Genomic DNA, 21111 nt, shown 5'->3' on the forward strand with positions numbered 1-21111 from the left:
CATTATTATTAAAAATGACATAACGAACCGACAATGTCTAGAATCAATGAGGAGGGAAAAAATTGGAATTTGTACAACCGCAGATATGTAATTGTTTGCAGATTCTAAAGTTCAAAAATGAGTTAATCTCATCTCGCAATCTGTAGAAATAATCAGCGCAGAATAGAATAATTTTGTTAATGTGTGAGAGGGAGGGAGTTCGGGTATATAATATAATAATGGAAAGAAGTAAATTACGCCGTGAATGACCGACTGGATTGTTCATTGCCATTGCCAGTGTCACACATCTTCGCCAGTCGCCACGTGGTGTGTCTTTGGGTCTTGGGTGAATCGTATCGTCGAGGGTCGTGGGTGAAGTGAAGCAGTCACAGAGTCACTCACTCACTCACTCGCTCGCGCGATCGACGGTCGTGACTCCTCTTGTGGCGTGACCGGGACCGGTGACTCTCCAGTCTTCAAACTCTTCCCCACACTTTGCCGACTTTGCCTTTGCTTTTGCTTCTTCACTCTCTGCTTTCCATTCGCTAATATCTCTCTATTGCTTAGTATCCATGAAACGTTTACCGGGCGCAGACTGCAACAAGTATAACTGTAAATTCCGTTATATCAGTACATGGTGGATGGTGCTCATCGTCTTCAGTCAGCTCACTCGCGGATAAAAATAGGAAACTGACAAAAACTCGAAACCTTGGGCCCTGCAAGTTTTCGTGAATTCATCAACAGTTTTACTATCCAGTGGTTTGTCTACGCCGGGCGGAAAAGTCGTGCGATTAAGGAGGTCAGGTGCACGCGAGGCGCGGGTGTCCTAGCTGAAATATTATTATTTTTTCTCCAGCGAATTCCTCAGCAAGAAAAGGTAAACCCTGTTCGCACTTCGCCATGTGATGTTCTTAACCTACCTTAAGCTTCTAGTTTATTTTGATTCGTATCCATAATAGTCGAAGGTGGAGTTGTGACATTTTTTTTTATTTCATTTACGGATGAAAGTTCATTTTAAGAACTTGTGACGCATCGAAGCCTAATTACATGACCATGTAGAGACCCGTTGGAAATGTATGGTGAATTTCAAATTTGGAGAAATTAGTTTTTGGGGGAATTTTAAAGTATGTGTCTAGAACTGCTGTAATAATATTAGGTGATTGTTTACTCAGGGTGTTTACTCGCCTGGAAATTCCAGGGAATTTTTGCGAGAGCGTTCTTAAATTTTGTTTCAATTGTAAAATTAAATTATGTAACAATATTTTTTCATTCGTTAAAGTAACTTTATAATACAGGATTTGAACTATTTGGTTAAAAAAGTCGTTTTTTTCTTGTTGAGAATTTTTTTTTTTTAACTTAAAATTCCACGGTTTTGTTGCAATTTTGTTTCTCTCTTGAATGAAAAAATTGTCTTAGTTGAAAATTCAATTTTTCTTGAAAATTTCTCTTTTTTGGTTGAATTCGACTGTTCTTTGTTTAAAATTTAAATCTTTCTTTGGCTAACAAACAGACTATTACTTTCTTGTTGAGAATATTTATCTTTCTTGTATGAACATTAAACTACTTGGTTAAAAGTTCAACACTTTTGTTAAAAATTAAACTACTTTCTTGAAAATTCGTTTTCTTTGTTGACATTTTTTTACTGAAAATTTAACTGCTGCAGGTGAAACTTCAATTGTTTTCTTCAAAGTTCAACTGAAAATTTATCTCTTTGGTTGAAAATTAATTTTTTTAACTGAAAATTTAACTAAACTTTTGAAATATCCCATAATTGTACTTGAAAATTCGTTTTTTTATGTTAAAAATAAATATTTCAAACTGTAAATTTATATATTATTTTTTTTAGCTGAAAATTCGCCTTTTTTGATACGAAATTAATCTTCTTGGCTAAAAATTAATTTTTTCATCTGAAAATTTACTTTATCAAGTTGAATATTCCTACTTTTAATTTCTTTAGCTGAAATTTCTCTAATCAAGTAAAATAATCCTTGATTTGATTTCAAAATTCGTTTTGTATAGTTGTTGAACATCCATTTTTTTAACTGAAAATTTAATTATTCGGTTTTTGGTTAAAAATGTATCGTCTTTACTTGAAAGTTCACACATTTTTGTGAATTTAGTCATTTTTTCTTTTGAAAATCAATCTTATTTGAAAATTTGTTAATTTTTAAACTGAAAATTTATTACCTAGGTTGAACATTAATTTTTTAACTGACTATTTATCTTTTGAATGTTTGGTTGAAATTTTTCTTTCTTCTTGGTTGAAAATTAATTTTTTTTACTTTTGCTTTTTCACTGTTATTTTTTTAATTTTATTGGAAATTTATCTCTTTGGTTGAAATTGACTTTTTAACTGAAAATTCAACTATTCAAGTTAAAAATTTTATCATTTTATTTGAAATTTTTTTTCTGATTGCCAAGAATAAATTTTTTAAGCTGAAAATGTATCTATACAGTTTTTAGGCTGATAATTTATCTTCATCACTTAAAAATTCACGTATTTTGTGAAAATTGGTCTTGGTTGAAAATTAAACTTCTTTGTTAAAAATTAATGTTTTAACTAAAAATCTAACTATTCCACTGTTGATTCAAAATTCATGTATTTTGTTAAAAATTAATATATTTGGGTAGAAAATTAATCTTCTTGTTTAAAAGTGAATTTTTATAGCTTAAAGTTGACTTAATCCTGTTGAATATTCCGTCATTTTAGTTAAAAATTCATCTTCGTTGATATTAAATTTTTTAACTGAAAATTTAACTGATCAAGTGAAATATTTCATAATTTTAGTTAAAAATTCGTTTTTTATTGGTTGTGAATAAATATTTTAATCTGCCAATTTAACTGTTTCATTTTAGTTGAAAAAGGTATCTTTTTTAGTTGAAGAGTCGTCTTTCTTGGTAGAAAGTTAATGTTCTTAGTTGAAAATAAATATTTTTAACTGAAAACTTACTGAATATAGTTAAATATTTCATTATTATAGTTGAAAATTCTTCTCTTCGGTTGATAATTATTATTTTTTACTGAAAATTAATGTTTTTTGATCGAAAATTAATTTTGAGTGTTGAAAATTCACCATTTTTGTTTAAAATTCGACTATTTCAGTAGAAGATTCATAATTTTCATTGAAAATTCATCAGTTTCATCACTTTTTTGAAAAATTCTATTTTGTTGACAATTCGTTTTTTGATTGTAAATAAATTATTTTCACTCAAAATTGTAACAATTCCTTTTAGTTTCTTACCTTTTTTCAGATAAAAATACAACTATTAAGATGACTTTATGTTAAACCGGCTTGATTATCTTAAATTATTTAAAAAATTAAAAATTACTTCTTTTTTGGGAGAAAAGGGAATGATTTTGATTTTAAAAAATGGTAATAATCTGAGGAAATCAAACCGGTTTGATATACAGTTAGATTGTGTTCTATTTCAAAAAATGCAATGTTCTCTGAAAATAGCGCTAATTGAGCGCGCCTAGGACGCGCAACGGTGGAATCGCGCGCTTCGCGGTCGATAATAGTCTACCCCGCGCTTCGCGCTCGAACATGATTACACCTCGCGCTTCGCGCTCGGATATTCATTCTTTGCATTTGGAATGCTTGAAAAAAACTTTATCAAAAAGATCTGTTTTAGATGGAAGTGTCCGACAGACATTTGTAAACAGGTTTTGTTAGATTTTTTTTCTTGTAACTTTCGTCGTTTTTCCACAGTTAAAAATTTTTTTTTCTACGTTATTTTTCACGAATAAAACAAAAAGTACGCGTCCTATCAAGAAGTTATTTTTATTTTCCATTATTTTTTTTTGCAATCAAAATTTCAATTTTCGATTTTTGTAGAAAATACAAAAATTGGTTATGATAATCTTGTAGGGCTTTCAAAAAGAAATGTTTTTCTTCTCTTGACTTTTTTCCATTACGTGCGTTTTTCGGCTTCGTATTTTGATTTTCGGTTGATTAAAAATTTTTGAAAACGCTATAACTCTGATAATTTTCTTTTTATCGAAAAAAGTCATCAGGATAAATTGTTCGTTCTTTTTAATACTATAAATATCCGTGCATAGAATATTCAAATTAAGAAAAAAGTGTTCTCAAAAATTTTCAAAATGTGCTCACTTTTTGAATTTTTATAAAAAATGGCTGGTTCACGAACTCGGCCTTTCTTTTAGGACCTAACAAAAGTGTGCCAAAGATGAATTTGATTCGTTCATTTTTTCGAGAGTTATCCTGTTTACGGACAGACAGACAGGCATACGCCATCGGGAAAACCTGATTTTCGGATTCAGGGGGTCTCGAAACGTGGAAATCCATTGAAAAAGTGTGATGTCAAATTTCCGACAATTCTAATACTTTCTCAATCATAAATTATGAGAATGTACAAAAAAAAAAATTACGTTAAAAATGATAAACGGCTTAATTTTAATAAAAATAACTGGAATTTTTAGCAGAACTGGTTTTTAAAATTTTCACACTGTAAACTTGAATGAAAACCCTAAGGCCATTCAAAAATTACGTCCCGCTGCCTATGGGGTATGGGTGTATGGGGTTGACGCAGAATGTGAGAACGAACATGGAACATTATTATACGGGTGGGTAGGGCATTAACTGCCCATAGGGCTGCGGACAATTCTATTGCCTACACGGAAAAAATATTTGTTTGCGTGTGAATCTTAGATATCGAGTTTTATGCGTCTATTTTAGTCAAATTTCAGGGAATTTTTATGGAGTAATGTTCATTTCAACCTACTATTTTATGAAATTCACTGAAAAATTGTACAAATGTAGGCATTGAAAATTTACCTGTTTAATTTTTGTTTGAAAATGTATCTTTTTATTTGAAAATTCATGTATTTTGTTGAATATTCGTTTGTTTTGGTAAAAAAAAAATTTCGATTGGAAATTCGTCTCTTTGATTTTAAATTAACCAATTTTGTTGAAAATTGTTTTATTTTTTTAAACACATTATTTAAACTAAAAATTAAACTATTTCAGTTGAAAAATTGACTATTTGGTTGAAAATTTATGTTGTAGCTGAAAATTAAACTTTTTAACAAAAAATTTAACTAATTTGGTTCGATCTTGCATTATTTTAGTTCAAAATTCACCTCTTTAGTTGAATAATTTTTTTTAGCATTAAATTTACCTAATAAATTTTGTGTTCAAACTTGATCTTTTTTAGTTTAAAAATCATCTACTTGGTTGCAAATTCGTTTTTTATTTGAAAACTAGCTTTTTAATTAAAAATTTAACTAATCCAGTGAGATGTTCCATTATTTTAGTTAATAACGTATCTCTAGTTGAAAATTATTTTTTTGATCTGTAAATTTACCTATTAAATTTTAGGTTCTAAAATGATCGTTTTTAGTTTTTAAAAAAATTATTTTTTTTGTTGAAAATTAAACTATTTCAGTTTAAAACTTTACTATTTGGCGGAAAATTATTTTTTAATGACTTTTGTTGAAAATTAGTTGTTTTTTTTCAGCTGTAAATTTACCTATTCAATTTTTGTTTCGAAATTTATCTTTTTAATTTAATGTAGTTTGTTGAAAATTCGTCCTTTTCAGGAAAATAATCTTCTTGGTTGAAAATTAATCTTCTTGTTAAAAAATTCAGCTATTCCAGGTGAAGCTTCATCATTTTAATTCAGTGAAGAATCCATATTTTTTGTTGGAAATGGAACTACTTGGTTAAAAGTTAAACTCTTTTGTTAAGTTTAAAATTAATTTGCTTAGCTGTAAATTTACCTAGTGAATTTTTGGTTTTTCAAATTTATCTTTTCAAGTTTGAAATTTATTTATTTTGTTGAAAATTCGTCTTTTTGGCAGAAAATTAATCTTCTTTGTTTAAAATTATCTTTTTGTTCAAAAACTCAACTATTCCAGTTGAAGATTTATCATTTTATTCAAAATTTAATCTTTTTTGTTGGAAATTCAAGTACTTGGTTCAAAGTTAAATTCTTTTGTGAAAACCCATTTTTTTCTGGGTTTAAGATTTATGATCTTAATTCAAAATTCATCTTTTTGATTTTAAATTTAAGAATTTTGTTGAAAATTCTTTTTTGTATGTTGAAAGTTAATTTTGTAAATCTTAAAAAGTAAACTATTTCAATTTAAAATTCTACTTTTTGGTTGAAAATTCGTTTTTTAGCTTGAAAGTAATTTTTTTAATCGAAAATTTAACTAATCCAGTTAAGTATTCCATTATTTTCGCCAAACTTATCTTTCTTAGTTCAAAATTGAGGTATTTTGTGAGAAAATGGTCGTTTTTGGCAGAACATTAATCTTCTTTGTCTTCTGTTTATTTTGTGCTTCAAATTTTATCTTTAATTTTCAAATTCATGTGTTTGTTGGAAATTCGTCTTGTTTGGTAAAAAATTAATCTTCTTGGTTCAAAATTTAACAATTTTGTTGATAATGTAACAATTTTGTTGAAAATTCGTTTTTTTTTGTTGAAAATTAAAATATTCCCGTTAAAATTTTGCTATTCAGTTAAAAATTTGTTTTTCAATGAAAAATAATATTTTTAATAAAAATATAACTAATCCTGTGAAATATGCTATTGTTTTGGCTATAAATTTACCGATTCATTTTTTCCTTAAAAATTTTTTTTTTTTTACTAGTTTTTGCTTGAAAATGTATATTTTTTATTTAAAAATGCATGTATTTTGTTGGAAATTCGTATTTTTTGGTAGAAAATTAATATAATGTAATAAATAAAATATAATAAATATATTATAATATTAGAGCATTATAAATATGATAAAATTATTTCAAATTTAAGTTGTAATTTTTTATTTTTAAAGTTTGAATATTTAAAAATAGGCACTCAAATATTATTAATAAAGAATGTAACAAATTAATAATCTATAATTATATATATTTAAATCAAAGAAACTTGCTACGTCGAAAAATTAGATTTTTGGAAATTTCCATAGCAGGTCAAGCATGGTTGTAGGTTTGTGTAAGTTGAACAACACTGTACACATGGGATTAAGATTCGGAAATTTCTATTATAAAGTTTCCATATCATTAATATGCACAATTTTATTTCGAAAGTTAAAACGTTCTTCTGTACTGAAAGTTTTGTGGAGTTTATTGAAGTAAGGTTTAACACAGTGATATTTTAATGCAAAATTTATTCATAATTGTTTATTTAAATGTTTAATAAATATTCATAATTTATAAAAACTTTAAAACAGTTTTTTATATTACAGACTAATATTTACCCAGAAAAATATTTTTTGGAATCAAACCAAATTTTTTGTACAAAAAAAAATTTATATTTCGAATGAAATTTTTTTTTTAATTTTATTTAAATTTTTCTCTGAGAGTTTGGTTCGAATATAGTATTGAAGAAACTGGTTTATTAATAATGGATTGTCGGTTTTTGTTCAATGGTTGTACTTTCGTTGAATATATTAAGTTGATAATAAGTACGCCAAAAAAATCAAGACATTTTTACTAATGAAATTGAATTTTTTAACAAAATTAGTCTTGGTAGAAATTTCAATTCATCAGGTTCGTAATTAATCATGATTAGGAAATATATTCCAATGCTTATCAACTGATCACAATTTTGAAAAAATAAAATGATAAATTTCGAAATAAACTAAACCTTAACTTAAATGTTAATTCATAATTAATTATAAATTGAACGTCAAATAAACATTGTAAATAAATATATATAATAATAAATAATAAACATAAATAATAATAAAATAATAATTATTATTTACTGATTATTAGTTTGATTCTGAAGTACCTATTAATTAAGTGCTGATTAATCTTGCATACAAGTGTAATTAATACTTTCGAATTTTCCAATTTTAAATTATTCCGGCTTAAAAGAGAAGTTCAATTCTGACCTCATTCAGTTTGAAATCTTATATGAGTTCTATTCAAAAATTTATAATTTTAAGCCCCTTTCAATTTCACAAACCGCATGAAATAAAAAATATAATATACACTCAAAAAAAAGTCTGATTAAATTAACCAGAATTCTCGTCAAATATGCCCTTAATATTTTTTTCTGGTTAGAATAACCAGCCATTTTTTAGTGTATTATATAAATAAAATTTAACAATTTAATGTTAATTTTTAAAGTAATTGAATTTTCAACGCATTAAAAACTGATTTTTCAACCTGAAATAAAAACGAGTTTCCAACAAAATGGGTAATTTTTTAACTGAACAGATAAATATTTAACGAATCAAGTGAATTTTCAATGAAGTAGTGTAACTTTCAACCAAGCAGTTGATTTTTCAACTCAAAAAGATTAATTCTTAATGAAAAATGTAATAGTCGCATGTTCATCGAAAAACGATCACCTGTCACCAAAAATCGAATAGTTAAATTTTCAATTAAAAAATTATTTTTAACAAACCGAAAAATAATAAATAAATGTTTGGATTTTTAACTGAAAACGATCAATTTTCTACCGAAAGTGAAATAGTTAAATTTTAAGTTAAAATAATTAAGTTAAATAACGGAATTTTCAACAAAATAGTTAAATTTCTAACAAATAAAATATATTTTTCATAAAGTAGCTCAACTTTTAACGAAGTAAATGAATTTTCAACCCGAAAAGATGAATTCTTAATGAAAAATTCAAGAGTTGAATTTTATCTAAAAACGATTAATTTTCACAAAAAATCGAACAGTTAAATTTGCAGTTCGAAGAATTATATTTTACCCAAAAATAGCGAATTTTAAATAAAATAGGTAATTTTTTGACCAAAGTGATAGATCGTCAACTAATAAAATGGATTTTTAATTAGCCAGTTCAACTTTCAATCTAGTAGTAGAATTTTCATTAAAGAAAAAGAATTTTATGCAAAAAAAGATGTATTTACAACATAATGCATACATTTTCAACCAAAAAGTTTCTTTTTCACTAAAAGGCGATACATTTTCACCAGAAATAGATAAATAGATAAATTTGCAGTTCAAAAAAATAATTTTCAACAAGAAAAAAAGGAATTTTCAACAAAATAAGTAATTTTTAAAACAGAGGTAGATCTTCAACTAATAAAAATGAATTCTTGACAAAGTAGTTTAATTTTGAATCTAGTAGATGAATTTTCAATCAAGAAGAATAATGTTATATAAAAAAAAACATGGATTTACAATAATAATACCAAATAAAACCAAATATTTGAATTTTTAACTCAAAACTATTTATTTTAAACCAAAAATTGAACAGTTGAACTTTAAAAAAATTTAATCTTTGACGAATAAAATAAATGTTGAAGAAAGTAGTTAAAGTTTCAACTGAGTAGTTTAATTTTTCACATTAAAAAAGATGAATTCTCAATGAAAAATCTAATAGCTGAATTTTCATCTAAAAAACGATTAATTTTCAACTAAAAAACAAATTTTCAACTACGTAGTTCAATCTTCAGCCAAATACTAGAATTTTTATTCAAAAGAGATGAATTCTTAACAAACAAAAAAAATAATAGGAGACTTTTCAAATAAAAAGAATTAACATACAACTTTCAAGCATTAAAAAAATAATTGTTTTATGAATAATTCAGTTTCTAATAACTATTTAATATTATCATTATAAGATATATCTTATTTATACAAATTAAATATTGACTAAATGCTACAAATTACAAACCATTTGTTTTTCGTGTTAGGAACCAAATACATAATAAAAATTTTGCTATTGAAAACCTGAGTTCAGAGTTATATAGTCAGAAATTGTGAATTTTAAAAACCGGTTTTAGAATCGCAAGTCGCTGAATCACTTTTCAGAAGGTAATTGCTGATAATATTGGCTGATAGTGACTGTTGCCTGTTATTTATTGCGTTGTTTCGCGGAATATTTACGATTGAGATTTGAAGAAAGAGCACTATTTTCACGATCAGAGATTTTCTAATCACTAAATTAAAAGAAAATTTCTACTTTGAACTCTATGAAATTTGCATAAAATTTAATTTAAATGTTTTGAAACTTTGAATGGGCTAAAGAAAATTTAAAGCTTTCTTCTAGAAATACTAAACGGAATAGGTATATTCAGAAAAATAATCAAAAAATTTAAACAATTAATGTATAATTGATTTCAATTGTAAGATATTATTTATTTACAGACTTAAATTATTAATCCTTAGAGATTGCGAATGTCATCATAACTTAAGTTTGAAATGTTAATAATTGTCAGCAAAGGCTAAATGTCTATTTGCTTTAAACATTTCTGTTAATTATACTTGTCAGTAGCTTTCTTAAGTTTAATGTTTATACATAGATTAGCTCATATCTTATTTACTTTGCTGAAAAAGTACTCGATTAATAATATTTGTAAATAAATTTATCATATTTAATTTGTTTAATTAGAATCCCTATTATTTTGATCAATAAGCTTGATTATAAAATGGGTAATGTTTCTCGAAAGTTTCTTATTTTTACCACAAGAGATATGAAGATCTAATTATGTAGTTTCTAACATACTTAGCTGTATTAATATAGGCAGGTAACATATGTAAACTCTTAACCCTTATATTCAATGTGATTACTTTTTCCTCAGAGGAATAATAGCAGAGAATATAAAGTTCCTTATAAAAAATGTTTACGATGGTTTAAAAAACTGTAGGTATTTTTCACTATTAGTTTTATAGAATTTTAATAAAGTATCAATTATTGTTTTGCCTTTTTCATTTATTTATTAGATCTAATTTTTTTTATTATTCTTAAACTTTGTGTCAATGTTTATATTATTAAATTTTACTGTTTAGCTCTGAATGCTCTAAAAACTGAAATTTAAAATTTGGATAAACGGTAAAATCTGGAAATCAAAGAAAAGTCGGTGAATTTTATTGGTCCGGGTTTTTAACATTTTTTTGCAAAAGTCAGGGAATTTCTATAAGAAGCACTTTAAATAAGGAAGACCACCCTACAGTAGATAATCATCCTATAGTAGATAGTCATTAATTATAAACACAAATATAAAATTTAAGAAGTTTAAATTAGATTAAAATCCTATTTAACGTCCAATAATCAAATTGATGCAAACTCCTAAAAAAAAAAAAAACAATCAATCGACCAAATTTGGAACACAACGAAAAAATCAAATATGCTCCTATTGTAATCTGAGAAAAAGGTTAACAATAATTTCGGACAAAAAGAAAAAAGAGGAAAGAAAAATGAAAAGGCGACCAACCACATCTTCTTCCTTATTTTTTATTTCCTTCGTCTTCTTTATTTTTATTATTATCAAATTACAATAAAAGAACATTTTTAAACAAAAATTTCAGATTACAATAGGAGCATTTTTTGTTTTTTCGTTGTCCAAATTTGGTCGTTGGATTCTTCTTTTTTTTCAGGAGTTTGCATCAAAACAAGTATAAGTAAAATAATCAATTCTAATTTTAATATATTAACACCTATCTACCGTAATATTGTCAATGTTAATAAATGATAAATTTTTTAATTTTAATTTTGAACTTTTTCTTCTATTTATAAAAGATTCTATGCTAAAAATGTCACAGGGTTTAAATATTTGAATACTGAATATTAAATAATATTGGTTAAGGAAAATGAAAAATTGGTCAGGGAAAAATTAAGGAATTTTTAAAATAAGTTTTGCGGCTACCCTGCTATAATATTCTTGTTTGTCATTTATTTACCGATTTCTATTTCTATTTTTTGCAGGTATATACTTTCTCTTAAAGATCACAGTTTTTGTTTAAAAAAATGTAATGTTTGGTTAAATCTGGTTGAAGATTTAACTATTTTTTCGCAACTTCATATTTTTTAACTCAACTTTTTTGATTAAAAATTAAAATCTTTTTTGGTTGAAAATTGAACGACTTGATTGAAGATTGAACCAATTCGTTAAAAAAATATTTTTTTCCTTCTTATAATTCATCATTTTAGTGTACTTCAATTTTTAAATATTTTGTTAAAAATTCATCTTTTTGGTAGAAAACTGATCTTCTTAGCTTAAAATTTGCTATTTCTTGGTTAAAATTGCACCTGTTTTGCTTAAAATGAACTTTTTTTCTGAAAATTTATATTTTTGAGTCGGAATTAAATTATTCCAGTTAAATATCAATAATTTTAGTTGAAAATTTATCCTTTTGGTTTAAAATAAAACTATTTGGTGCAAAGTTAAACTCTTATGTCAAAGATGCATCTTTTTAGTTAAAAATTCATTCTTTTATTCGAAAGTTGGTTGAAAATTGTTGTTTTTTTTTTTTAATGAATTTTTTTCTACTGAAAATTGAACTGTTTTATTTTTTAATGTAAACTTATCATTTTTTGTTAAAACTTCAACTATTTGGTTGAAAATTGTTCTTTTTAGTTAAAAATTCGTGTATTTAATTGAAAAATCGTATTTTTTGGTAGAAAATTAATCTTTTTGTATGAAAATTAGTCTTCTTGTTTGAAAGTTCATCTTTTTCGTTAAAAATTCAAGTATTCTAGTTAAATATTCAACGTTTGAATTTCAAAATCATCACTTAGGTTAGAACCTGTTTTTGTTTTTTTTTTCTGGAAAATTAATTTTTTTAATTGAAATATTAACCGTTGCATTTTTTGTTGAAAACAGATTTTTTTTTATTTCAAAATTAAACTATTTGGTTGAAAATTGATGTATTTTTTTCAAAAACTTTCTTTTTTAGTAGAAAACTATGCTTCTTGGTTGAACATTCAAGTAGTCTAGTTAAATATTCATCATTTTAGTTGAAGATTCAGCTTTTTTGGTTGAAAATTCAACTTTGTTGTTAAAAATTTATCCATTCAAGTTGAAGATTCATTATTTTAGTTGAAAATTCATTACTTTGATTAAAAATGTTTTTTTTTTGTAGAAAATTAATTTTTAACTCAAAATTTTATTCCATTTTTAGTTGAAAATTGATCTTTTTTAAGTGAAAATTCAACTATTTGGTTAAAAATTCATGTATTTAAAAAAAAATCATTTTTTTATAGTAGGAAATTAATCTTTTTGGATGAAAATAAAACTATTTGGCTGAAAGTTACACTTTTCTGTTAAAAATTAGAAATTGAATTATTTGTTTAAAAATTTTTATTTTTAATTGAAGATTAATGTATTTTGTTGAAAAATTGCCTTGTTTGTTACCATTAATCTTATCTTTGAAAATTTAATTATTCTAGTTAAAAATTCATATTTTTGGTTGAAAGTTCAAGTATTCCAATTAAAGGTGCACCATTTTAGTTGAAAGTTGATCTTTTTTGTTAAAAATTTAACTATTGCAGCTAAATATTCATCTTTTCTGTTTAAAATTTATGTATCCCAGTTCAAAATTCATTGTTTTATTTGAAATTTCGTTGTTTGGTTAACAATTGATTTTTTAAATTGAAAATTCAACTATTCCATTTTTAGTTGAAAGTTGATCTTTTTTGTTGAAACTGTATGTATTTGATTAAAAACTCGTATTCTTTGGTAATTAATTGATCTTCTTGTTTGAAGATTCATTTTTTTTTAATGAAAATTTAAGTATTTCGTTGAAAATCTACAAATTTGCTTAAAAATCAATTTTTTTGGTAGAAAATGATCTTTTTCTTTGCAAGGTAATCTGCTTGTTTAAAAATCCTTCTTTCCTCTAAAAAATACAAATATTGCAGTTAAATATTTATAATTTTAGTTGAAAATTAATCTTTTAGGTTGGAAACAAAATTACTTGTTTGAAAGTTAAACTCTTTTCTTCAAACTTATTTTTTTTTATTTAAGATTCATCATTTTAATCAAAAACTCATATTTTTGTAATTATAAGCTATTTTATAGAAAACTTGTTTCTTCTTTGGTTGAAAAGGAATTTTTTTGCCGAAAATTGAACAATTTTGTGGAAAATTTATTCCTTTTTTGGTTGAAAATTAATTTGTTTTTTAAACTGAAAATGTAACTATTATTCCAGTTCAACATTCTATAATTTTAGATAAAAATTCATCTCTTTTTTTGAACATTTATTTTTTGACTACAAATTCAATTATTCCATTATTGGTTGAAAAATAATATTTGTCATTTGAAAATTCGTATTTTTTGGTATAAAATAATTTTCTTTGTTGAAACTTCATGTTTTTTATCGAAAATTCAAGTGTTCTAGTTAAAGATTTACCATTTTAGTTGAAAACTCATCACTTTATTTTAAACTTTAACTTTCTTTAACTGAAAATTTAACTCGTTCCAATCGAATATTTTATAGTTTTAGTTGAAAATTCTTATCAAGAGAAGGTATCAGATTTGTGTAAAATTTGACCCCCCCCCCCCCGGTTTTGTCAAATTTCCACGTTTTGAGACGCCCTAAATCCGAGAAACAGGTTTTTATGAATGTGTCTGTTTATGTTTGTGTTGTGTGTGTCTGACTAGATTTTTAGTTTGTCAGCACGATAACTTTCGAAAGAATTGACAGATTGGATTGGCCTTTGGTATACTCTTTATGTGTCCTAAAATAAAGGTCAAGTCCGTTAGCCAAATATTTGGGGTGAAAATTGAAAAAGTGAGCGTATTTTGAAAATTTTTGAGACCACTTTTTTTGTTCATTCAATAATTGTTTGTACGGATATTCATAGTATTCAATCAGACCAACCATTTTTTCTTATGACTTATTTTTATAAAATCAAAATTTACCATAATTATAGCATTTACAAAATTTCAAAAAACACGAAAATCAACATTTTAAGCCAAATAACGCGTGATATGAAAAAAAGTCAAGAGAAGAAAAATGTTTCTTTTCCAATGCCCTACAAGATTGTTTAAACGCCTTTTTGATTTTTTTTAAAGTTGAAAATTCAAAATTTGATCGTACCAACAATTTTTGATACCACATTTTTTCAAGATTTCAAAATTCTATGTGCAATTATTCATAGTACTCAGAAACTCAAACAATTTATCCCTCTGACTTCTTTCTGTAAAAACAAAATGATCAGAGTTAGAGCACTTTAAAAATCCAAAAAACAAACTAAAATGAACATTTTAAGCCACACAACGCACGATATGAAAAGAGCCACGAAAAGAAAAACGTTGCTTTTTGAAAGCCCTACAAGCTTATGATAACTTTTTTAATTTGGTCGAATAGTTAAACATTCCAAAAAAAAAATAAAAACATTCAAAATAAAAATATTAAATTTTTTTTTTGAAAATGACACAACGTACAAACTAAAATTAACAGATAGGAGGAGTAAATTTTCTTTTAATTGTAAAAAAATAAGATTAAAAATAAAAAAATTAAATTTTTGGAAAAAGTACAGAAAAGACGAAAGAGGACATCAGGATCCTATATGACCCTATATATATTTCTGTATTAGAACCTATACAGGCGCACAGTATTTTTTAGTTAATCGTAAAAAACAAGATTAAAAATAAAAACAAATTATAAAAACAAGTAAATAAGAATTACTATTATTCAATTTTTATGCATATTATGAATTGTAATGATGTAAATTTATTGAAATGATACATGTTTAAGCGCAGCTTAGAATACGAAATGTATCATATTTAATATAAAAGTGTTGTGTATAATGTAAAAAAGTTGACATTGTGGACAAATCGAGTGCGAAGCACGAGATGCGAATGTTTTCGTTAAAGCCGAAAGGGCTTTAACAAAAGAGAGTTCAAAATCACAAAATTACAGTTGTCAGTCCGTTGACCTTTGATTTTAAATGGTGTGCCCACGAATGCGGGAGATATATAAAGACCGAGCGCGTAGCGCGAGGTAAATACATAATCGAGCGCGAAGCGCTAGAACCAACAGTCGCGCGCCCTAGGCGCGCTCAAACTAGCGAGCCGCGCGCGCAGCGTGCGATGAGAATGTGCCCGCGTGGCGGGCAGATGTTTTGAACTGTGAATGTAATGTTTTTAGGTATTCATTGACAATTTTTTTTTAGTGCAAATTAATTTTTTGTAGAAAATTTAACTATTTCAGTTTGACAGATATTGCCTTAATTGAAAACTCATCTTTTTGGTTTAAAATTGAACTATTCCAGTTGAAAACTCATCAATTAGCTTAAAAATTGAACTATTTCTTTCAAAATCCGTTTTTGTTTTGTTCAAAATTAATTTTTTTGAATTAAAAGTTTAAACATTCCTTTTTTTTATCGAAAAATATATTTTATAGTGGAAAATTTTAGTATTTGCTTAAAAATTAATTTATATTGAAATTTTTAGCTCTGTTGTGTTAAAGGGTTTTCAGAATGAACATTATGAATTAAAATAAATGTTTGCGTTTAGAGGACAGTATAAATATGTTACTTTTAGCTGACGGGGAAAATTGAAAAAACTGACAGGAGAAAACCAGGTAATGACCGGGAATTTGAAATCAATGAAACATTTGAAAAATGAATAGAAAAAATAATTTCCTATTAATTTAACACATCTTCCTTAAACCCGAAGAGCACTAATTCTCATATCAATTTTGCACAGTGCAAGTTCAATATGTGGGATTTTCTCATATCATTAATGAAACACACGGATGCCCAGAACTGTATACACTTTGTCCTTATCCCGGGTACATAGTCGATATTATCGCATTATATGATTTCCATTTTCAAATTGATTCGCTGCAATTATATTCAAAGTTTTGCATTTTGCATATAATTGTGTGGAGTCTTCTTTATTATGCAATCGAAAAATGAATGATAGCGTGCATACTTTTTCTGTATAATAAGTGACAAGCACAAAATATAGATACGGTTTTGATGTGTTTGCACGTTAACATTTCATTACTTGATCGCGGAAATCATACGAGAATGCGTGGGAATATTGTTATGCAACGTAAACGAACATGATGAATAATACGAAATGATAAGATATCACGAAAAAGTAAAAAATAAATTTAAAAACATAAAACTTCTTCGATTGATTGATAAGTGAATGTGCGAGAAACTCGGGAATGGTAAAGGAAATCAGCAGAGGGAATATAATTGCGTTAGTGCGCAATGTTCCAGAATCCTGACCTACCTCGATACAAATATTACGGGCTTTTTGATAATTAGAGGATTTTTTTTTTTTAATTTCATTTTGGTAATTTGAAATATGAATTATGGTATTATATGGATCTAACTATTTAAGTGAGAAAGCTTATGGCATTATTGAACGCTTGATCTTAAAACTATGTATTTTAAATTATTGAAGTTTACATGCTTCTTCGAATCCAGAAAGTCCCATACTTTTGAAGAAATTAGGGAATTTTGTAATTGAATTTTAATCGCAATCGTGCTTGGAAAATGAAAGGGTTTTAATTTTGACATTTTAAAATTAAAAATTATGCAAATTCTAAGATTTACAATTAGAAATTTTTATCATTTTTATGCTTTAAATACGAACTTTCTTCAATTTCGAAGATTTAGAATCGAAAACTTGACTTTTGATTTTTTCAATTAAAGAGTTTTCAATTGCATATCATCAAAATTGATGAATTTCAAATTGCAAACCGTTAAACTTGAAAAATGTTTCATTGTAAATCTTACAAATAAAAATTTTTTAAAAAATGTTCCAAATGACATATCTTTAATAATATAAATCATAAAAATTAAATAATTTGCAATTCTGCATTTTCAAAATTCAAGAATTTTCAAGTGTAACTCTTCGAAATTACACAAATTTGGATTTTAAATACTTTAGAATTGAGATTTTAATTTAAACAATTTATAATTAAAATTTCTGAAATTCTCATGATTCATAGATAATTTGACTTTTGAGTTTCAAAGTCATCTAAGTACCAAAATTTTTGTTATATGGAACAGTTTCAATTGTGAATCTTCAAAATTGGTGAATCTTATATGGCAAGTTGCTAAATGTGAAGAATTTTTCATTTAAATCTTTTAAATTGAAATTTAAAAAAAAAGTTCTAAATTACATATGAAGCTTTAAATATAAATCTTGATAATTGCATAATTTGCAATTCAATATTTCCAAAGTTCAACAATGCTTAATTCCACTTAAATTTGGAAGATTTAAAATTCAAAACTTTCCTGTGAGTTTTCAAATTCATCAAAATTTAAGAGTTTTCAATTGTAACTCTTAAAAATTGAGTTTTTAATTTTAACAATTTAAAATAAATTATGCAAGTTTTAAGTTTCACGATTTAAAATTCTGCAATTTTGATGTTTTACGTTAGAAATTTTTTGAATTTGGAAGATTTATAATTGTAAAAACTTTACTTATGATTCTCTAAGTTATCATAATCATTAACATTTTTATTTATACTTCTTCAAAATTGCAGAGTTTTCAACTGTAAAACTTCAAAATATTATTTCAAATAGTTTTAATTGAAGGGTTTTTAATTTTAATATTTTTGTTGAAAATTCATCAGTTTAGTTAAAAATTAAACTGGTTAAAAAATTCGTCTTTTTTAGATGAAAATTTATGTATTGTGTTGAAAATTCGTTTTTTTTAGATACTTAATCTTCTTGTTTAAAGCATTCGTTTTTTCTTGAGCTAAAATTAATATTCTTACTGAAAATTCAACTACTTCAGTTTAAATTTGTTTTGTTTTTTAGTTCAAAAATACATTTTTAAAACTGAACATATAACTATTCCAGTTAAATATTGCACCCTTTTATTTAAAAATTCGTCTCTTTGATTAAACATTAATTTTTTTAACGAAAAATTTCACTATTCAATTTTTAGTTGAATAACTTATGTTTTAGTAGAAGAGAATTAATTTTTGAAAGTGGTAATCTAATATCATTTTTGATTGAAACATTTAACTTTTTTGTAGAAAATTAATATTCTTGTTTGAAAATTAATCATGTTTTAAAATTCAGCGGTTTGAATGAAACCGGATCTTTTTTTGTTTAAAATTCAACTATTCCAGTTCAATATTCATTATTTTAGTTGAAAATTCATCACTTTGCTTGAAAATGTTTCTTTTTTCAACTAAAAGTGTATCTATTCTAGTTGAATATTCTATTCTTTTAGTTGCAAATAGATCTCTTACGGAAAATTAATTTTTTTAATTAAAAATTTAACTTCAATTTCTGATTGAAGAATGGTCTTTTTCTGTCGGAAATTCGTCTTTTCCTTAGAAATAAAACCTCTTAAATTGAAAATGACTCCTTTCTGTTAAATATTGAAAAATACTGAAAAATCTTATTTTTGGTAGAAACTGAATCTTGTTCGAAAATTCATCTGTTGGGTTGAAAATTATTTTTTTTTTTACGCAAAATTTAATAGGATTATTTTAAAATGAAAGTTGAATTTTTTTCAGTTCCAAATTCAACTATTTGTTTGAAAATTGGTCTTTTTTGGTGGAAACTTTAAATATTACGTTGAAAATTCATGTCTTTTGTTGAAAATCGTATTTTTTGCAGAAAATTAGTCTTTTTTTAAAATTAATCTGTTTAGTTAAAAATACATTTATTCCAGTTTAAGATTCATAATTTAAGTTGAAAATTAATCACTTTGGTTAATTTTTTTTAGTGGCGAATTAATTTTTTGAAATAAAAATTTCATTCTCTTTTTGTATAAAACCGGATCTTTTTTAGTTTAAAATTCAACTTTCACTTTGTTTAAAAATTGATCTCTTTGAAGTGAAAATTCAACTATTTGGTTGAAAATGCATGTATTTTTTTCAAAAAAAATTTTTTAGTAGAAAATTAATCTTTTTCATTGTTTGTTTTTTTAATGGAAAATTAATGTTTTTACTGTAAATTAGATTTTTCGTTAAAAGTGTATTTTTTATTGATTAATTACATTTTTAAATCATTTATATAATTAAGTAATTTTATTAATTCATTAATTATATTAATTAATTTTTTTTTGTTAAAAATTTAACTATTCAATTTTTGGTTGAAGAATGATCTTTTTTGTCGAAAATTCGTCTTTTTTTATCTAGAAATGCATGGTTTTGATAGAAAATTCATCTTTTTGGTTAAAATTGAATTATCTATTTTTTTTTAATTTATATTTTTTTAGTAAAAAAAAATGTCCTATTTAGTTGAAAATTGGTCTGTTTTAGTTGAAAATTTTCTTATTTCGTTGAAAATTCATGTTATTTGTTGAAAAATCGTATTTTTGGTAGAGAAATAATATTCTTGTTTGAAAATTGAAATATTGCAGGTAAATATTCATCATTTTAATTAAAAATTCATCTGTTTTCTTGAAAAAACTACTTGGTAGAAAGTTAAACTTTTTATTTGAAAATTTGTCACTTTGGTTGAATTTTGTTGTTGCTGTGAAAAATTAATTTTTTTACTTCAATCAAAAAAATTCCTGGTTAAATTAAACAGATTTCTGGTTAAATATTCCCTTCCTGTTTTTTTCTGGTTAGAGTAAACAGAAATTCTAATTAAAACAATCAGAATTCTGATCATTTTGACTAGAAGAAATATTAAGGGAATATTTAACCCGAAAGCAGAGTTCCTGAAAGTAAAACCAAGAATCCAACGACCACATTTGGACAATCACCATCAAATGTTCCTATTGCAATTTGAGAAAAAGATTTAAAAATGTCTTTTTTTTGGACAAAAAATAAAAAAGAGGAAAGAAGAATGAGAAGGCAGGCAACAACATTCCCTTCCTTCTCTTTTGATTTCTTTCGTCTTTTTTATTTTTATTATTATCAAAGCACAATAAAAGAAATTTGTAACAAATAATCACCAACGTTTCGACAATTATGCAGCAAACAATTTTTTTTTAATTAATAAATTGGAGCAGACAGGAACAGCAACGTAATCACGAAGCCCCCCCCCCCCCCTCTATCCTACACCCGAGAATAAGGTCTAATAAAATTAATCTTTCGGTTTGAAAATTGAACTATTTGGTTCAAAATTCATCCATCTGGTTGTAAATGCAATATTTTTGTTTGAAAAGTTAGGTCATGCTTAAAATTTTTAAATATGAGAAGATAGAATAAAAATTTGTTTGAATTATTATTAAAATTTATGGACTTGGGACAAATTCAGGAAATGATTAATTATCTTTTTAGTATTATTTTATTATTTATTGAATTGCGATGGTGCTAATACATGATATAATATAATTCGTCAAAGCTTTCTGAATTAAACATATTAATTGAATTTCTAGAAATTGAAAAAAAACATTAGTTATAATAAACTCGCAAAACTGCATAACATTCCGAGTCAATTGTTTAAATAAATTCGAAATATTTGAATGGCACCGTACTATGAAATATTAAACCTGGAAAAATTGTGAGATACCCGGAATTGGCAGAGG

The 21111-nt window shown here is 25.3% G+C and overlaps 2 protein-coding genes across 3 annotated transcripts in view; one reads left to right on the forward strand and one right to left on the reverse strand.

The window, feature by feature from the left end:
• LOC117174163 (TIMELESS-interacting protein) overlaps positions 1 to 355 on the reverse strand; it is a 29226-nt gene extending 28871 nt beyond the window's left edge. The window contains exon 1 of the mRNA XM_033362986.1: positions 238 to 355. The gene's annotated coding sequence lies outside the window, so the exon portion shown is untranslated. The remainder of the gene's footprint in view (positions 1 to 237) is intronic.
• The window catches only part of LOC117174162 (very long-chain-fatty-acid--CoA ligase bubblegum-like), a 119208-nt gene that overhangs the window by 15260 nt on the left and 82837 nt on the right, over positions 1 to 21111 (forward strand). The window contains exon 1 of one of the 2 annotated variants that reach the window (XM_033362983.1): positions 442 to 856. The exons of the other annotated variant lie outside the window; for it this stretch is intronic. The gene's annotated coding sequence lies outside the window, so the exon portion shown is untranslated. Of the gene's footprint in view, positions 1 to 441; positions 857 to 21111 lie in introns of those variants that run through there. 2 annotated transcript variants of the gene reach the window in all.

The sequence above is a fragment of the Belonocnema kinseyi genome, chromosome 6 (assembly GCF_010883055.1).
Source record: "Belonocnema kinseyi isolate 2016_QV_RU_SX_M_011 chromosome 6, B_treatae_v1, whole genome shotgun sequence".
In the NCBI taxonomy this organism is placed as follows: Eukaryota; Metazoa; Arthropoda; class Insecta; order Hymenoptera; family Cynipidae; genus Belonocnema; species Belonocnema kinseyi.